The 19,316-nt window shown below is 38.8% G+C and overlaps 1 protein-coding gene and 1 non-coding gene across 3 annotated transcripts in view; one reads left to right on the forward strand and one right to left on the reverse strand.

Moving 5' to 3' along the window:
• Positions 1–19,316, reverse strand: part of SPTLC3 (serine palmitoyltransferase long chain base subunit 3) — a 166,784-nt gene that overhangs the window by 75,981 nt on the left and 71,487 nt on the right. The gene's annotated exons all lie outside the window — the stretch shown is intronic.
• On the forward strand, positions 8,682–8,754 carry TRNAF-GAA. Its single transcript has one exon. It is a non-coding gene; the product is annotated as a tRNA-Phe (tRNA).

The raw sequence follows: 19,316 nt of genomic DNA on the forward strand, positions 1-19,316 counted from the left end.
CCCGCGCAGCCAGAAATCAACGTCAGCCCGATTAGATAGGAAGACGGCGCTCAGGTGCCGCCTCACACCCCAGAACGTGCGCGTGTGTGCGCTGCGTCGCTTCAGTCCTGTCTGACTCTCTGTGACCCCATGGGCTGTAGCCCACCAGGCTCCTCTGTCCACGGGATTCTCCGGGAAAGGATACTGGAGCGGGTTGCCACACTCTTCAGGGGATCGTCCCGAACCCAGGATGAACCCACATCTCTTCTGTCTTGGGCATTGGCAGGTGAGTTCTTCACCACTAGTACCACATGGGAAGCCCCACACCCCAGAATGGCCTTTATAAAAAAATCTACAAACAATAAATGCTGGGGAGGGTGTGGAGAGAAGGGAACCCTCCTACACTGTTGGTGGGAATAGACACTGATACAGCCATTATGGAGAACAGGATGGAGATTCTAACATCCCCTCTCCCCAAACGATGTGTAATCCCTCAGGCCTCACGGAGAGTGTCAATGCTCCGTAGTCTTATGCTTGCCATCACTCTAAGTTCTAGATCTATACTGTCCAGTATTGTAGCCATCAACTACACATGGTTAGTGCAATGGAAGAGCTGAGTTTTGCATTTTACTTAATTTTAGTTAATTTAAATGTTAAAACTGAAGCTCTGTAAAATATTCTCTACTAAACACAATTTTACTGTTTTAGTCAGATTATTTGACATTTATTTCACTTTAACCAACGAAAATTTAGTGTCTGAATTGACATGTGCTGGAAGGGTAAAAGAATCTGCCCGCTAATGCAGAAGACACAAGAGACACGGGTTCGATCCCTGGGCTGGGAAGATCCCCTGGAGAAGGAAATGGCAGCCCACTCCAGTATTCTTCTCTGGAGGATCCTCGTGGACAGAGGAGCCTGGCAGCTACAGTCTATGGGGTCGCAAGAGTCAGACATGACTGAAAGAACTGATCACGCATGGAAGAGTATGATATCCACTATTTTTTAAAGATAGTACAAAGACAATAAAAATAATATAGTATGGTTTAGTACTATTTTACTTATTGATTACATTTTCAAATGGTAATATTTGGGATATATTGAGTCAAATAAGATGTATTATGAAATTAAGTTTACCTGATTTTTTTAAACTTTTGAAGTAGCTACTAAAAAAGTTTAAATTACACTTCTTGCATTTTATTTTTGTTTCTCTAAGTGATACACTTAACAGAATAAAAAAATGTACAAACTGAGAAATGCTGTAATTTGCATTCACAGAACAGAGGAGCAGATTTAACTCAGATTTAAGTTAGAGGAATATTGTTAGCATATTTAGGACTGTTATAAACTTGCTTCTATTAACACATTTGACTATACAGAGTGTGATATAAGAATTTTATCTAAATTGGTAAATCAGCCTGCTTATTGAACTAAACTGATGAAGGGTTAAACTTCAGAAAGCATTGCATGGTGAGCTGAAAATTTTATTTTGAATTTAACATAAAAAAGAATATCTGATGACCCATCTTTGCTCTCTTCCTGAGAGGTCACAACAGCTAGCTGGTAGCCTTTTTCTCAAATCTGAGTTCATTTATCCTCCAAATTGTCTGAAAACATTGATTAGACAAGAAACATTCTAGCAAAGGCAATTTCACTCATGATTTGAAGGTGGTGAATAGTTAGAAATTTAAATTGTAATTGAAAACTTTATTATTCAAGATATAATACAGTGTGAAAAAAAGAAACTGAAATTTAAAGATAAAATGTGGGTACATTTGTCAGACTTGTTTTTACCTAGCAGAGACTGCATCCTAAAGGGAACAACTCCAAGAATGGGTGGTGAGATGACCACCAGCTTGGCCATGAGGGGAACTGGTTTTGATGCCAGCTCTTCCACTAAATGGCTGGATGGCCTCTGGCAATCTCTCCTGGCTGGAGAGATTGGGAGAAGTGTTGTTTTAGGCATCCTTGACCTTGGGAGTGCCCTTTCCTCCACCTACCATGAGTTTCTGCAGCTCTGAGTCATTCTTTGAGGTCCACCTAACATAACATCTTTTCTCGGATGCCATCTCAGCTTCCCTAGGCAAACTTGGTCATTTTCTCTCCTGAGATTGCATAAACCTCATCACAGAATAATTATAGCACTTAGTAAGTTTCACTGGGGTTGTTCATGGGGCCATGTTATTACAGGAAGAGCCCTCGGCATGCAGATACTGGGTGTGGGACGTTTGTCTTGGCAACCATGGTGCCTATGGCAGTATTGACAGGTGCTTGCTGAGTTGCATGCTGCCTTTTGATGGAAAAGGAAGCCAAGACTGAAGCTAGAGGAGGGGATAGCACAGGAAAATTGTCAAGAAGCCTTGCGATGCCAGGGCCACCGGGCCACTGGGCAGGAAGCATCAGCCTGGGAACACTGACACGTGAGGAAGGCCTCCAGTGAGGATGGAGCGTTGCCTCCAGTGAGGATGGTGGGTTCCCAAACTTTGTCAGCTGGGTAACCTTCTCCATGAGCCTTTCCTGCCCAGAGGTCAGGGGACAACAGTGTCCTGGCCCCATCACCTGGAAGTGCATGAGTAGATTTTCATGGTAAATCTCTGTGCTGTCTTCCTCCACTTACGTCTTCCCCAAATCTGATGTTTTAGGGGCTTGTCTATAATAGTTGCATCATGAAAAGTGCTTAAGATAATATGGGAAGTGGGTGTGCCTACAAACAGCCTGAGAAATTGCCCTCTACCAGGTCTCTTTCATTAGCTTGACTCAAAGAGAAGAAGAAGGGAGGAGATGCAGGTGACCATATGAGTTGGGTGGTTAGTAAATTCTCATATATATCAGTTTCTGTGACTGGATGCCTCATAGGTGGGTTATAAGCTATTAGTGGTTTTGCATCTAGGGTTTTACCTTCTTCAATTTGTAGAATAGTTCCCACTCCCAACTCCCATGATCATGGAGTTTCTCTGATTAGTGTCCATTGCTCAAGTTTCATCAACAGATTTGAGAGATTTCCAGGATGGCTAGACATTCTACTCTAGGAAGCCAAGACTTTCAAAGTTAGACTAGGCTGGTCTGGGATGGAGTGGGGATTTTAAGAAGAAAGAAATAATATGTCTCCTTCACATTAATGGACTGCTGCTTTCCTGCTCCTGTTCTTCAGATTCAAGGAATGAAAATGTAGGGTTTAACACAATGTTGTAAATCAATTATACTTCAATAAAAATATTAAAACTGAAAAAAGGAAATAAAAATGTAGGAGGACCTTGGGGAAACAAAATGGGCACTAGAAACTTAACTAGCTTATTTCTACCAGTGTTCAAGCCATGCCCTGGTTGAATGCAGATGCCTGAGTCCTCTCAAGTGGCAGTTACTGATTTGAGCGCATTAGGAATTCTAGAATTATAGTCAACCTTTTGTTGCTGATATGTAAATATGGGCGTTTTTTAAATCCCAAGAAAGTAGAGCTATAATCCTAACTGATACTGTGTGTGTGCATATCCAATCATGTCCGACTGTTTGTGACCCCATGGACTGTAGCCAATCAGGCTCCTCCATCCATGGGATTCCCAGGCAAGAATACTGTGTGGGTGGCCATTGCCTTCTCCAGGGGCTCTTATCAAACCCAAGTCTCCTGCATTGGCAGGCAGATTCTGAAGGTACAAATAAAGCTGCAATAATCTTTATTTCTCTCTCCCTCTGTGATGACTTTTATCTTTTCTTTAGTCTCTGAAAGTCAATAACAACCACACCTAGGCTGGTAAGAATGGATATCCAAATTGGGACATTGTGCCTATATTGACACTTGCTCTTATCCTGATGGTTTATTTATCCAGTGGCTACTGGAAATCTACTTTGTGATAAAAGAATAAATACAAGCTGGGTATATCCTTTTGGCAGCTCTCTCTGCAGTGCTTTTGCATGCCAAGCACAGGCTATGCCACCATCAGTCATACCAATAAAAATCAGATTCAAGGAAAAGTAGCAAAACTCCACATTTCAGTTGATTTTCTAATGATATTGGCCATGATACTGACACTGGTTAATAGTAAAGAGCATGGGTGTTATTAACAAGCCCGTTTCACAACCACCAACTTTGCCTATGCAGCACATGTGAAGACTATTTTCCAAACTGTGATGGTAGTCACTTGTCAGCCAGAATATCCTGTCTGTCAATTGTTCCTTAGACGTGAGCAAGAAGTAGGTGGTCATTTATGGTGGCAACATGCCAGCTTTCTCATCTGGCCTCTCCTACTGTGCCAGGGCTCCCAGCCCACTTCTGAGCCACCGTGCTTGAACTGGTGATTCCTGCATTAGAAGGAGCATCAACCCTTCCACCTAAAGGATCCCAGCTCTCAGCTCTCGACCACAAAGTTCCTAGAATACCTGCTCTCTGCTTATTCCACTTGTGTCCAGTCTAGTAGGGATTGTGGGGCTACAGAGCCTCCCGAGTACCTTTGTTTTCCTGTGAAACAGAGGAAAGCCTAGAAGCCAGACGTGGTGTCTGAAATGGGTCTAGAGCACTCTGCCACTCTGAATATTGGCCACTGTTGTTGGGTCAAGAGAACTCTCATGCTGATGAAGTCCAGGAAAATAGCAGAAACACTTTTTATCTGCCCACCTTCCCAGGCCTTAATTTTGAGAAAACTCCTTAAGACCCCTTGGAAAGTTAAAACATTAAAAGATAATTAGAATCCCATGCAAACAAAAACTTTAAGTGAGGCATGGATACATAACTATGATGAGCTTTTCTGTCACAAATAATCTCAATAAGAGGAGAATTTTTAAGTGGATCAGATGACCTGTACATAACTTCTGACCACATGCACAATAGTTATGTTTCACACTTTTTCTTTTAAACATTTTATTTTGATGTAAATTTAGACATACTGAAAAGCTGTAAAAACATTACCAAGAATCCCTAAATACTTTTCACTCAGAGTCCCTAAATGTTATCATTTTAGTATGCTTCTTTAAACATTATTCTCTCTCTTTTTATATATCATATATGTAATTATATATAATTATATGTATATATATATAATTATATGTAATTTTTTCTGAACTACTTCATACATTACAATCATGATGCCTTTTCTACCCTTAAATATTTCACTATTTCCTAAAAACAGGAAATTTGCTTATATAATCCCAGTACTATTATTATTAATACACTATTATCTACCGTACAGAGAAAATTCACATTTGATTCTCTGACTTAAAAACACACTTCTAAAAACAAAGGTAGAAAAAAGAAGGGGAATCAACTTCTAATGAGGGTACACTTATGTACTGTGGTGATTTAATTTAATCATTACACCTTCGCACACTCTATAAAATAGGCACCCTGGTCCTTATCTTATCAATGAGGAAATAGACACAGAAATGATGCCACTTACCCAAAGGAGATGGAGCTAATAAGTGCAGGCTACCTGCTTAGCAATGTAACAACCTGCCCTACTGAAACATTTCAAGATTTAAATTAATTAATTGTCATACAGCTTTTTGAAGTTGTGAACTTGTTTTACAGATAAGGACACCAAAGCCAGAGTTTAGTTCACTTGCCCAAGGGCATGTGGTTAGTAAGTCTCGAGCCAAAGTTCAGATTCAGTGTGCATGACTCTGGAGAGATGATGCTTTCCCTTCTTCAGAAGACTCTTTCAGTTTTACCCAAATCTGTCTTTCCTGAACTACAATTCTTAAGATCCCAAATAAAGCTCTTTGTTCTTGGCAGCTTTGAGACTGATTATTTTTTGACATTATCAGTGGTTAAATGATATACACAAGTACCAATGTCAATGAAAGTTAACCTATATCCTTAGTATACTTGAATATAATAGGATTGTTAGTCTAAATGAAGTAAAGGAGACTATAGCTTGATATACACTGATGTGCACCGAATTCAGAAATCTGGACAATTGCTATTAAATCTAGGGGATTCATCTTCCCAAGTACTGTGATGCCAAGTACTTATCTATATCGTCAAACTTCTTAATAAAAAAAAAAAAATCTTTTGGCCATGCCACATGGCACGTGGGACCTCAGTTCTCTGACCAGGGATGGAAGCATGGAATCTTAGCCACTAGATTGCTAGCAAAGTCCCAGCACACTTTTTGTAGAGAGGCAGAGACAAAATATTCTGGCTTCATGGACTGTGTGGTGTCTGTGGCAACTAGTCACCTCTGTCACTGTAAAGTGAAAGTGGCCACAGTTAATACACAAACTTTACGGCTGTGAAAAGTGAAATTCAATACATTTTATGTCACAAAATATTCTTAATTTTGCAGTCACTTAAAACTGTAAAAATGACTTTGTAACTTGCATGGGGTACAAAAACAGGGGCAACTGGTTTGGTTTGGGAACCCCTGAAAATAGTTGGTCTCTGGTTTTAGCTTTGAACAGTATGGGGCAGTGCAAAGCATTCTTGGGTGGAACTCAGGAGAATTATTCTTTTGCGGTGTTTGTTTATATTTATTTATTGGCTGCTCTGGGTCTTAGTTGTGGCACATGGATGTTCGGTCTTCGTTGCGGTGTGTGGAAGCTAGTTCCCCGACCAGGGATCAAACTGCATTGGGAGCTCAGAGTCTTAGCCACTGGACCACCAGGGGGTCCCAGGACTTCAGAGAATTGGTGTCTAATCTTCTCAACATACTGACTGCATGAACGTTGATTGGCAAGTCATTAAAAATATCTCTAGGCTTCATGTATCTTACGGCATTTTTGTAGGTGAAGGGAAGTGGTACACGACCTATATATTCTGAAATTCTGTGACTTTGAATTTTGTTTGATTATCCAGGTATTACTTTGCTGGCAAGTATTATACTTTTGTAAAATTATTGGCATTCCTTGTTAAATTGTTATGTTTGCTTGGCTTTGTTGAACCTACAGGGCCAAATTCTTCACTTGCAAAAACATCTCTGCTAGTTGAAATTTGGCTGTGCAGTAATTTCTATCACTTTCAAGAGAAGGGTGATTACCTTGTTAGAATTATAACAAGTATCAGGAAATTGCCAAAAAGTTTTCAGAAACCAAGATATATTTTCATTTTCCTCCTCCCAAACTATTGCATTGAGAAACCACCTTCCTTTACAAATATTCTTAGTCGAAACTAAAGAGTCTTGAGAGAAATGCAATGAAATCTCCTTGATCAGAATTTACAATGATTTAGTCTAAAAGGAACTGGTACTGTCTATGAATAAAGGTTTTTTTGTGCAAATTAAGAATGTAAACTGCAAATTCAGCCTGGCCCCTCCTTCAATATTTAGGTCAGCAATAATGCACCTTTCTTCAATCTAACTATAAATGTTTGAGAAAGAAACCTTAGCAATTTGAATTAAATAATAGCAGAGAAAGTTGTCAGGTAGATAAAGAGGGAGACACAATCTTTAATGACTAAGGACAATGTTCTCAAACTGAGAAATAGAAAATCCAGCAAACTTGTACATAACTAATGTTAAACTCACATCTGAAACCTGATAATGGAACAGAATACCCTATTATATCCAGTTGCATTGATTTGTAAGTTAATGTGCTCTTTCTGATGTTTTTAAGATGAAAATATTTCAAACCTACTTCTTGAAATTTATTTGATTTGAATAAGTGTTCTCAACGAGGTTGTCATACTATTCAGGTTTTCCTGATGTTTTGAATTGAGCACAAGTTTTTCCTTCTTGGGGGGAAAAAGATCTCCGTGAAGAGATGAGCTTTCGTGGGCACAGAATTAATCTTGTGACATCCCATGAGTTAGTTTTCTTCGGAGTGAACTTCTGAACATCTGAACCCTTACGAGGTGAAACTATGGCAGCACAGAGGGCTTACAGAGCATGTGGATTCAGATAATATGCTATTACTACACATCCACTTTTTGAAATTTTTAAAATTAAAAAAAATTTTTTAATTTAAAAAATTTTACATTTCTGTTAGAGTACAGTTGCTTTACAATGTTGTGTTAGCTTCTGTGGTGCAGTGAAGTGAATCAGCTCTGTGCACACACACACACTCTCCCTCTGGAACCTTCCGTCTGCCCCCGCCTCTCCACCCCTCTAGGTCGTCACAGCGTGGAGCTCCCTGCGCCAGACAGTAGCTTCCCACCAGCTGTCTATTTCACACACAGTAGTCTATATATGCCAATACTCTCTCCCAATTTGCCCCACTCTGCCTTTCCGCATCTGTGTCCACATGTCTGTTTTTGACATCTCTATTCCTGCCCTGCAAATAGGTTCATCTGTACCATTTTCTAGATTCCACATATACGCATTCATATATGATATTTATTTTTCTCTTTTCAACTTACTTCACTCTGTATGACAGAATCTAGGTCCATCCACATCACTACACATGATCCAGTTTTGTTCCTTTTCATGGCTGAATAATATTCCATCACATTCACGTGCTACATCTTTTTATCTATTCATATGTTGTTGGACATTTAGGTTGCTTCCATGCTCTGGCTATTGTAAACGTTGCTGCTGTGAATACTGAGGTACATGACCACACATCCACTCTTAACCATCCAGTACTTCGGGAAAGAAAGACCAGAAAGCTACATCTCTTTGCTGACCAAAAGTAGAGAAGAGGGGAGGAACTGATGGAAGAAATTGTCACATATTGATGTATGGGGAAATCACTCTGGCCTACACATGATTTAAAAAACTTTATGCTAACTAGTTGAAATCGCTATGAAGAGAGACACAGATGTCAAGTCTTTATGCTAAGCTGCTAAAATAGCTCAGTTAGGAGAGTGTTAGACTGAAGATCTAAAGATCCTTGGTTCAATCCCGGGTTTCAGCAAGTTACACTTTGGGGGCTTCCTTGGTGGTTCAGACAGTAAAGAATCTGGCTGCAATGCGGGATACCTGGGTTTGATCCCTGGGTTGGGAAGATTTCCTAGAGGAGGGCATGGCAACCCACTCCAATATTCTTTCCTGGAGAATCCCCATGGACAGAGGAGCCTGGAGGGTTACAGTCCATGGGGTCGCAAAGAGTCAGACACTACCGAGTGACTAAGCACAGTACCCATGCTCACTAGAATAACCTGCCTGTGGCCTGTCAAACAAGAACGGTACATCTAATTTAACCATTAAAGAAAAGAATGCATTTAAAAACCAAAATAGAGTAAGTGTGTTTCAGGCGTCCAAAATGGAGCGAGGTGGCCGTTGCGGATGCGGTTTCAGACATGTTCCAGTATCACTGAGAACCTGAATTTTCTGAACTCTAACAAACTCAAGGACACCACCAGCCATTCTCAAAACAATACCTGTCAGCAGTTGCCAGCTGCCACCTTATGGTCTGAAGTTCTCTCGTAACTGTGCAACCATTTCTGATTCCACTCAATCCTTACTTAGCAAACATGCTTATATCCTCCTAGTTCTAGTAACAAATCTTGATAAACAACTCATGTAACTAACTGTACTTTGCAATTTTTACCGTTATGAACCTCCCTGATTTTGTAATCTGGTGGAACACAATTCAAGTGCTTCTTGAATCTGTGTCTCCTGGGCTATAGGCCTCAATTTGGCTGGAATAAAACATTTTGTTCTTCCTATAGATTACTGATTCTTTCTATCAGCAAATGGAAACAAAAGCTTCCCTCTAGTTTGCCTGAGTCTAACCTTTCCTGAATTTGGAAATTTAGACCAGCAATGTGTATCAGAATAGACTCAGAGATCAGAATCAAATTGCTTCACTGACTTCTGGTCTATCCTACCTACTTTGCAGTTTTTATTTATAGGCTCCATCCCCCAGGTACACGTGGTATTCATTCCACACAAGGTGAAAGACTATTCCACTTTGGAAAACTTTTGACAATGTGGTCAAGAAAGTCAGCTATGCTAGCGTCCAGGGGTTCCCAAAGTGTCGTCCCTGGAACAGCAGCATCAATGCCACATAGGCCCTCCTGGGGACGTGTTAGAAATGCATCTCGGGTCCTATTCCAGACTGACTGAATCAGAAACTCTGGAGGTGGGGCCAGTAATCTGTGTGTTTTCAAGCTTGGCAGGTGATGCCAATGTGAGCAAAAGTTTGAAAAACACTGATTGAGGTAAAAAAAAATCCACACAACCTGTGGCAGAGACCCTCCAATACACTGAAAAAATATGGTCAGTCTTATTCAATGGCAACATCTCAGAAGCACAGTAACTATTTTCATAAGACTATGCCTTCATCTTGTGGAGCTTTAAGAAAATAGCTCAAGAAATATGAGATCATTGTGAAAAATAGAAAACACTACCCAATAAAATATAGCCATTTTTATTAACGTAGCTATTCATGTAAAATATATTTTAAAAAGTGGACTAATGACTTGTCCTATGTTCTATGGACATACGACTTGTTCTATTCTTTTAATAATGTATTTTCTTTCTTTAAATTGAATTATAGCTGATTTACAGTGTTGTGTTAATTTCTGCTGTATAGAAAAATGATTCATTTATACATGTACATACATGCTCTTTCACATTCTTTTCCATTATGATTTATCACAGGCTATTAAATATAGTTTCCTAGGCAACACAGTAGCGCCTTATCCTTCACCAGTTCTGTGTATAGCGCGTTTGTCTGTTAAGCCCAGACGCCCCCTCCTCCCCTCCCCCACCCCTCGTCTCCCTTGGCAACCACATCTGTCCTCTGTCTGTGAGTCTGTTTCCTGCTTCATATATAAGTATACAGTTTCATTAGCAACATATTTTCCATTTTACAGAAGAGAAGATTGAGTACTCGGAAGGCATAGAGCTTATCTCAGGGCCTAGTTCGTTAAAATGAAGGACTAGGATTTGAATCCCAGCAACCTCATCCCAGAGACTTTCCTCTCAATCATGGTGCTAAGCAACTACCTATAACTCTGCATGACTAATTAGTATTATGCTAAACAGATCTACCAAGTATATCCAATCAATTTCCTATTGCTGGAAATTCACTTATTTCATTTTTTTCTATTAAATATAATTCAATGATTATTCTCAATCACACCTCATTGAACACCTTCAAATTTTGCAAAGCCAACTGTCTCAAAATGGAATTGCTGAGTTAAACAGCTTATTGTTGATACATTTTCAAATTGCCCTGCAATTTATTCTATCAACAGTATATAGTATGTAAGGGTGCCCTTTTCTTTACTCTTTTGAAACTATGGGATCTTATTTTTTATCTTTTGCCAATGAAGTAAAAGATGCTAACTCTGCATCTTCATCACTTTTCATTTAAGGGCAGAGTATTTTTCACAGGCTCATTGGCCATTTATATTTATTTTTCTTAATTGTCCACTTATGTACTGGACCTACTTTTAAAAATTAAAGTTTCATTTAAACCAGACCATACATAGAGAAAAGGAAACAAATTGTCCACATGGAGCTCTATGAAATTCCATAAAGAGAACTCACACAACTGCATCAAGATAAACAAACAAGCAAACAGTATGAACAGCTTCCAGGACATCCCTTTGTGACCTCCTTGATCACCATCCACCTCCCCCAAAGGTACCGTATGCATTCTAAACAGGGATATTGCCCCCAAACGGCTGGACATTGGTTTTTGGAGGGAGGATATCTTACTCTACTCTATGTAAAGCAGAGATATCCATGTACCACATAAACAAATACACAGTGTCTCTGTGCTGTTAAAGCATCACAGAGGAGGTGATGATGAAAAAGTGGGTTGAGGAACATCACACTGTCCTGATTCTGAAGTTTCGTCTGCTTTGAAATTTGTCAAAATCTTGGCCCACTTCTTAAACTGGGATGTTCTCTTCCTTTTGATTTGTTAGAGTCTTTACACATTCCTGGACTTCCCTGGTGGCTCAGACTGTAAAGAAACTGCCTGCGGTGCGGGAGGTGCTAGAGACGCAGGTTCGATCCCTGGGTCAGGAAGATCCCCTGGAGGAGGGCACGGCAACCCACTCCAGTACTCTTGCCTGGAGAATCCCACAGAGAGAGGAGCCTGGGGGGCTACAGTCCACGGGGTTGCAGAGTCAGACACGACTGAGCGACTATCACTTTCACTTTACACATTAAGAATATGAATATCTTGTTACATAGAGGTGAATAATTCTTTCTAATTTTGTTCTTTGACTCTTAGCTGACATTGTTGGTTTTTTTTTTTTTTTTTGGTACAGAAGTTTAAATGTTCCATTTTCTTGTATTTTTTGCCTTGGTGTTTCTGGGAAAGCTATTTCTGATTCCCTGAAGCACAAACTCATAGTAGACTACTGTCTGAATCAGGTTTGTGAAATCCAAAGGGCGGAGAGCTGTGGCTACTGGTGAGTTGGGAGCAACTTGTCTCTCCTAACAGGAAGAGTCCCTGTCTCCGATGGACCTGAGCAGCTTGTGTTGCAAGGAGTCAGCCTACACACCATTTAGAATGGATCCCTGCCACCCGAGCGGGCATCCTGCCAGGTGAGGTGAGGGCAGCCGGAAAGACCGGAGGTCATCATGGGTTGATAAATGATGCAGTGAAGTGGCTGCCAGAGTCTGAATGCTTGTGTTCCCCTAAAATCCAAACGGTGAAAACCTCATGTCCTGAGTGTTGGTGTCTGGAGTGGGGTTTTGTGGAGTTTTGAGGATGGAGCCCTCATAAATAGAATTTGTGCCCTAACAAAAAAGGCCCCAGAGAGCTGGCCCCTCCCTTCCGCCACATGAGGAAACACAAAGAGGTGTCGGCAGCTCAGAAGCGGGCCCCACCTGCCATGCTGGCTCCCTGATCTTGGACTTTCAGCTCCCAGAACTGTAAGGAATGCACTCATTGTCTATGAGTCACTCAGTGCGTGGTATTTTGTTACATCAGCCCATGGACCAAGACACAAGCATTGCTCTCATCAAGGGCGCTGCAGACGGACATTTCCAGCAGGGTCCTTACCAAGGAGCACAAAGCAAGTGCATTTTGTAATTGAATTGTCTGAGTAGTTTTATTCTGTTCAGTTGTTCATCCATTCATCCATTTAGTCATTCACTCAGTTTCAGTTTTATTTATAGAGTTATTTATGGTGAATGTTTTTGTTTTTACATACCATTGTAAACACATTAGCAATTTACCTAAGCGCAGCTTATTAAGACACTATGTGTGAGGCAGGAATCTGGATGATTTCTTTATATGATCAGCCAGTTATCACAAAACTAATTGTGACATAATCGATCCTTTCCCAGCTGATTTGAAATACTGTTCTTTTTCTTATACAAATGGGTGGACCAAACTGTGCCTATCTCTAGAGCTTCAGTTTAGACCCACACTGCCCACTCTTTTTATATATGTCATGGGATTGTGTTTCATGTACCTTTTCAATTAGGGAAGAGACGATCGAATTATAATAATGAGATGTTCTCTTCTAAGATACTCATATCTTTCTGTTTCTTTCAAGTATTCCTTTAGGTCTTTTATAAAAATCTTATAGTTTTCTTCAAATAGGTTCTAAACATTTTCAAAATAAGCTTATCCCCTAGGTCTGTGCTATTTTCCCTCATATTTATTAATAATATTATTTTCCCCAGTATGTCCTCTTATTGATTGTGGATCATGGACATATTGAATTTTTAAAATTGTCTTTTTTTTTATTTATTTATTTTTTATTATTTTTTTCCAGTGGGTTTTGTCATACATTGATATGAATCAGCCATAGATTTACACGTATTCCCCATCCCGATCCCCCCTCCCACCTCCCTCTCCACCCGATTCCTCTGGCTCTTCCCAGTGCACCAGGCCGGAGCACTTGTTCTCATGCATCCCACCTGGGCTGGTGATCTGTTTCACCATAGATAGTATACATGCTGTTCTTTTGAAATATCCCACCCTCACATTCTCCCACAAAGTTCAAAAGTCTGTTCTGTATTTCTGTGTCTCTTTTTTCTGTTTTGCATATAGGGTTATCGTTATCGTTACCCTTTCTAAATTCCATATATATGTGTAGTATGCTGTAATGTTCTTTATCTTTCTGGCTTACTTCACTCTGTATAATGGGCTCCAGCTTCATCCATCTCATTAGGACCGGTTTCAAATGAATTCTTTTTAATGGCTGAGTAATATTCCATGGTGTATATGTACCACAGCTTCCTTATCCATTCATCTGCTGATGGGCATCTAGGTTGCTTCCATGTCCTGGCTATTATAAACAGTGCTGCGATGAACATTGGGGTGCACGTGTCTCTTTCAGATCTGGTTTCCTCAGTGTGTATGCCCAGAAGTGGGATTGCTGGGTCATATGGCAGTTCTATTTCCAGTTTTTTAAGAAATCTCCACACTGTTTTCCATAGTGGCTGTACTAGTTTGCATTCCCACCAACAGTGTAAGAGGGTTCCCTTTTCTCCACACCCTCTCCAGCATTTATTGCTTGTAGACTTTTGGATAGCAGCCATCCTGACTGGCGTGTAATGGTACCTCATTGTGGTTTTGATTTGCATTTCTCTGATAATGAGTGATGTTGAGCATCTTTTCATGTGTTTGTTAGCCATCTGTATGTCTTCTTTGGAGAAATGTCTGTTTAGTTCTTTGGCCCATTTTTTGATTGGGTCATTTATTTTTCTGGAATTGAGCTGCAGGAGTTGCTTGTATATTTTTGAGATTAATCCTTTGTCTGTTGCTTCATTTGCTATTATTTTCTCCCAATCTGAAATTGTCTTTTTTGAATTCGTCATTAAATATTTGTTGTTTCTAATAACTGTTTGTTAGTTTACTATGTAAAATGGAGGAAAGTAGACTAGGACCCCGTCCCTCCTGCCCCAACACCCCTCATCTCTATAATAGTCTTGAGAACAGTCCCTTCAGAGGGTCACTTTAGTCCTCAAAAATCAAGGCTTAAAAACTAGAGGAAGAAGCGACCAGATCATCTGTTCACCTCTTCTTTAATTGCACATCTATTTCTTATTTTGTCACATGGTAGCTATTCAGTGAATAATTATTGAAATAAAGAATAAAAAATTAATGAATAATTATGCTGCCTAGTACTTCCAAAGGTTATTAAAATGTGGTAAAAACACATCTTCATCTTTTCTGACTTCAAAGTGAAAGTTTCTGGTAACCAGAGGTTTCATTACAAAGTGTAGTCTTATTGTTTGAAGTAGATATTTTTTTTATTCCATTCAAGAATCTCCTATTTTTATTCTACTAGAAGTTTTATAAGGAATGGATACTAAATTTTATAACTGCTTTAGTGACATCTATCAAAATAATCATGTGTTTTCTTCTTGGGTCTCTCAAGGTTATGAAATGTCTTACTGAGCTAACTATCCTTACAGTCCTGGATAGAACTACTTGATCATGGTATTCTGTTACTTGACTGTGCTGTTCAATATGCAATGCCAATTTCTTATATATTTTTTCCTCAAATAATAGTGCCTTATAATTTTCCTCTTATGAAATGTTTATTTGTTTGTCAAATTTGGGGATCGGGGTTATGCTAGCTTAGCGGTGGGCGACTCTGAGTGGTCATCAGACTCACCTCTAGTGACAGTAAAATATAGGGGCCTCAGCCCAAGAGAAATACTCTTCTCTAATTTATGTTTCTGTTTTAATCTTTAACAATTCAATACTTCTGCTTTCCTTTTATCCCTTGTTCCCTTGACTGGTTAGTTTACTAGCTTCAGTGTTACTACTTAGTAATGTAAGAATACACATTTTCCTCTGAGTACGCAGCTGTTTGGATCCTATGATGTTCTCACAATTGTTAGTTTCTAAATATGATGCCATTGTGACTTCATTTCCATGTTGATCCAAGAGCTACTTAGGAGAGGGCTTTAAAACTTTCAAGTGATTTTTAAAAAGATTTCATTTTTAATTTTGGTATTAATCTTTAGTTTTATTTCACTGTGGTCTAAGAATGTGACCTATTTAGATTTCATTTTTTGAAATTTAACAAGGTTTGCTTTTGCTTTGTGCATAAAATGTAGTAAATTTTTATGAAAATTAAGTTAGTATTTAAAAAGATGACATCTACTGGTAATTTTTTTTTTCTTTTCAGGAAACATGAGTTTTATTTTATGGTATATAACTTCATATTCTGCAGCCTTTAATAACTTTCCCTATTTCCTTTTTTTCAAAACAGTTTTCCTAAAAATTTATTTTTTGTTCTTTTTGTTAAATTTATTTTTTAATTTGAGGAAAACTACTTTACAATGTTGTGTTGGTCATTTTAAGTTCAGCGTTCAATACATAATTATTAAACTAAACTCAATAACTATATCATCAATGTCTTCTTTGTGTTTATTTTTTAGACTTCTTCATTTTTCAAAGACTGGAAGTTACTTTAGGGTCTCCTATCACTATTTCATTTTTTATTTTTCCTGCTTTTGTTTTTAATCAGGCACATTAAGTTGACCCACATGATTTTTGAAACCTCCTAGGATAATTCATTATCCTACTAATTTTCAGTTTCTATAGAAAAATTAAGAATCATCTATGTTTCTGTTGTGTTACTTAATGCACAATCTCTAGGAGTTGCATTGATCTTCATTAGGAAGAGGCTCTCTATATAATTTGTATAAGATGAATCTCTTATGTTTAATAATTCATGCATTAATCTTAACTTTCCCTAACTGCTTTCCTTTCTGTTTGCATTTGCACCACACCTTTGGTCAGTTATTTATTTTTCAAGTTTAAGTTTATTCTTTTCTTGAAGCTTAATTCGTAAGAAGGAAGAACAAGCAATCTGCACATACTTAGGGTGACTGCATCAGTGTCTTCCACTGTTCAATCAATATATTCAAACAAACTCTTCCACATGCAGCAAAGTTAAATAGTTCTTTTTAGGAAAGAAATTTAAAAATCAAATATAGAAATATCTTGCATAATAAAAATAATACTGATGGTTTTTTTTCCATTTCATTTTTCTTTATTTAGGCCATGCTGTGAAGCTTGTAGGATCTTATTTCTCTGACTAGGTATCGAACCTGGGCCCACCAATGAAAACATTGAATCCTAACCACTAGACCTCCAGGGAATTCCTGAAGATATTACTGATTGTTTGATGCTGCTACTCAGACATTATGAACAAGTTTTACACAATTCTTAATCCTAGTGCTAAAAATCTAAATAACTGTGTAGTGTTAGAATCCTTTTCTAAATAAATTTCAGTAGTTATTCCAGCTACTTTTCAGCAAAGACAGTTAATCAGACTTTCCAGCTAAAAATTTGAAGGCAAACCACCTGAAAAAGAGTACCAGTCTCAACTTTTAATAGACTGTTCATTCCAGAAGTCCCTAATTCAGAGCATAATGTCACACACCTAAACTCAAAAATGTCTAATCTTTCACAACACATTAAAAATATTGTTGAAGAAAAAGCTAGACTAGTGACCAAAGATGTTGCATAAGGCACACAGTTTCAAGGAGACAGCCCAGATCAGGGAGCATTCTAACAAAAACCACCACTAGCATAGAAGATACCAATTGAAAACAGGTCAGAGATTTTAAATGCTTGAATGACGATAAAGTTGCCATTTCACTCTGTCTCATGTTTAGGACATTTAAAAAAATCACAGTCATCCACTCCCCTCAGCCTGTGAAATGTTAAATCCACCCAGGAGAGGGTCAAAACCTCCCTTCACTCCATGTCCCACTGTCTTTTAGTTGTTCAGAAAAATAAGCAACAGCATAGCATTTTACATCTCAAAATATCGCTTGCAATTCTGTACATATCTGTCTGGAAATGTGTCATTTCCAGCTCTGCTTTGGGCCTGGTTTCAACATTTGTAGGTGCAGATTTGTCAAACACCCTACTCTTGGGCACTTTTTTTTTCATTTATTTTTATTGGTTGGAGGCTAATTACTTTACGATATTGTAGTGGTTTTTGTCATACATTGACATGAATCAGCCATGGATTTACATGTATTCCCCATCCTGATCCCAAAGACCATAGCAAAAATCAACAAAGCTAAAAGCTGGTTGAAAGCTAAAAGCTTTCAAAAATCCCGATCCCAAAGACCATAGCAAAAATCAACAAAGCTAAAAGCTGGTTTATTGAAAAAATAAACAAAATTGACAAACCATTAGCAAGACTCAGGCACTTTTTACTGCTCCTTCCACTGTACCAACCTCTCTCTTGGGCATGGAGGGTTTTTAGTGCTGGTTGCACCAGGGAGGTGGAACCAGGTGTCTGGTTGGCACCAATCTTCCCATTTTTTCACCCTTTAGAATAGCTTTCATTGAGTTGTATTTGTTTTTGATTACAGCCCATAACTGAGTTTAGTTTTTGGCTTAGTCTTTTGCTTTCAGTAAGCAAATATGTTCTAAGTGTATATTTTTGGTCAACATATTATGTGTGATGTTTTGTCCTTTTACTACATTTTAAATATTTCCTCTTGATTTCTTTTTTGTTGAATTTTTCTATTTTGTAATATGATTTCTGTGTTCTTTCCCCCCTTGAATGTTGGAGACTATTTTGAAAAGTTAAGTTAATCACTTAAGAAGTATCTTAAGTGATTGCTGTTGTTCAATCACTAAGTTGTGTCCGACTCTTTGTGACCCCATGGACTGTGATACACCAGGCTTCCCTTTCCTTCACTATCTCCCAGAGTTTGCCCCAATTCATGTTCACTGAGCTGGTGATGCTGTCTAACCGTCTCATCCTCTGCCGTCCTCTTCTCTTTTTGCCTTCAATCTAAATGTCCCTAAACTTTTATTTCGGGTTCCTCAAGAAGCTATTTCAGTTACTAAAAATTAAGTCTGTATATTTCCAAAGTGTTGTTAGTCTATCGGCCCTGCTAACATTTTCTTAAGTCTATGTGGTATACATTTTTCAAAAGTTACTTGTATTTCTTAAAATAAATAGCATTCAAAACTATATTACCAATTTGTATCTGCTCTGTTCAGGTTACTATTAATCTTGCAAAACAATTTTGAATGTACCCTGTTTAATCATATATTTTTTGACTGCCTACATTCTTGTTTTCAGTTCTATTTGCTAAAATTACTGCGGGTGGCTTTTGTTTTGCTCTCTCTCTGTTTACTTGGAAGTTGTTAAAATTTTCTTCTGAGCGCTTGAGCTGGAGAGCTTGAGGAAGCAAGTGAACATTAAAAGCCCAGCAATTCGGAAGGATGAGCAGGTGGGGAAAGCATGTCGGCTGTAGGCAGTGCAAACATGGTTCCTCAACTCTGTCTGGTTTCTCTGGGTTTGCTGAATCTGCAGAATCAGGGACCCTTATTCTGGATCTGTCTTCACTGGAAGCCTGTGTCAGACTGTCTCCTTAAGATGCTGGTGGCTGTGACTGCCTCTGACTCCTTGTGTCTTTTGACAGGGGTGTCCTTCCAGGCTTGTGGGAGACTCAACTCTTCTGAAGGAGGAGAACTTTTCATCCTCTTCCTGCTTATTTCTCCAGCCCTCATGCCTCAAAATAAAGATACAGTGTTGGGACTTCCCTGGTGGTCCAGTGGTTAAA

Source organism: Cervus canadensis, chromosome 10, assembly GCF_019320065.1.
Source record: "Cervus canadensis isolate Bull #8, Minnesota chromosome 10, ASM1932006v1, whole genome shotgun sequence".
Taxonomy (NCBI): Eukaryota; Metazoa; Chordata; class Mammalia; order Artiodactyla; family Cervidae; genus Cervus; species Cervus canadensis.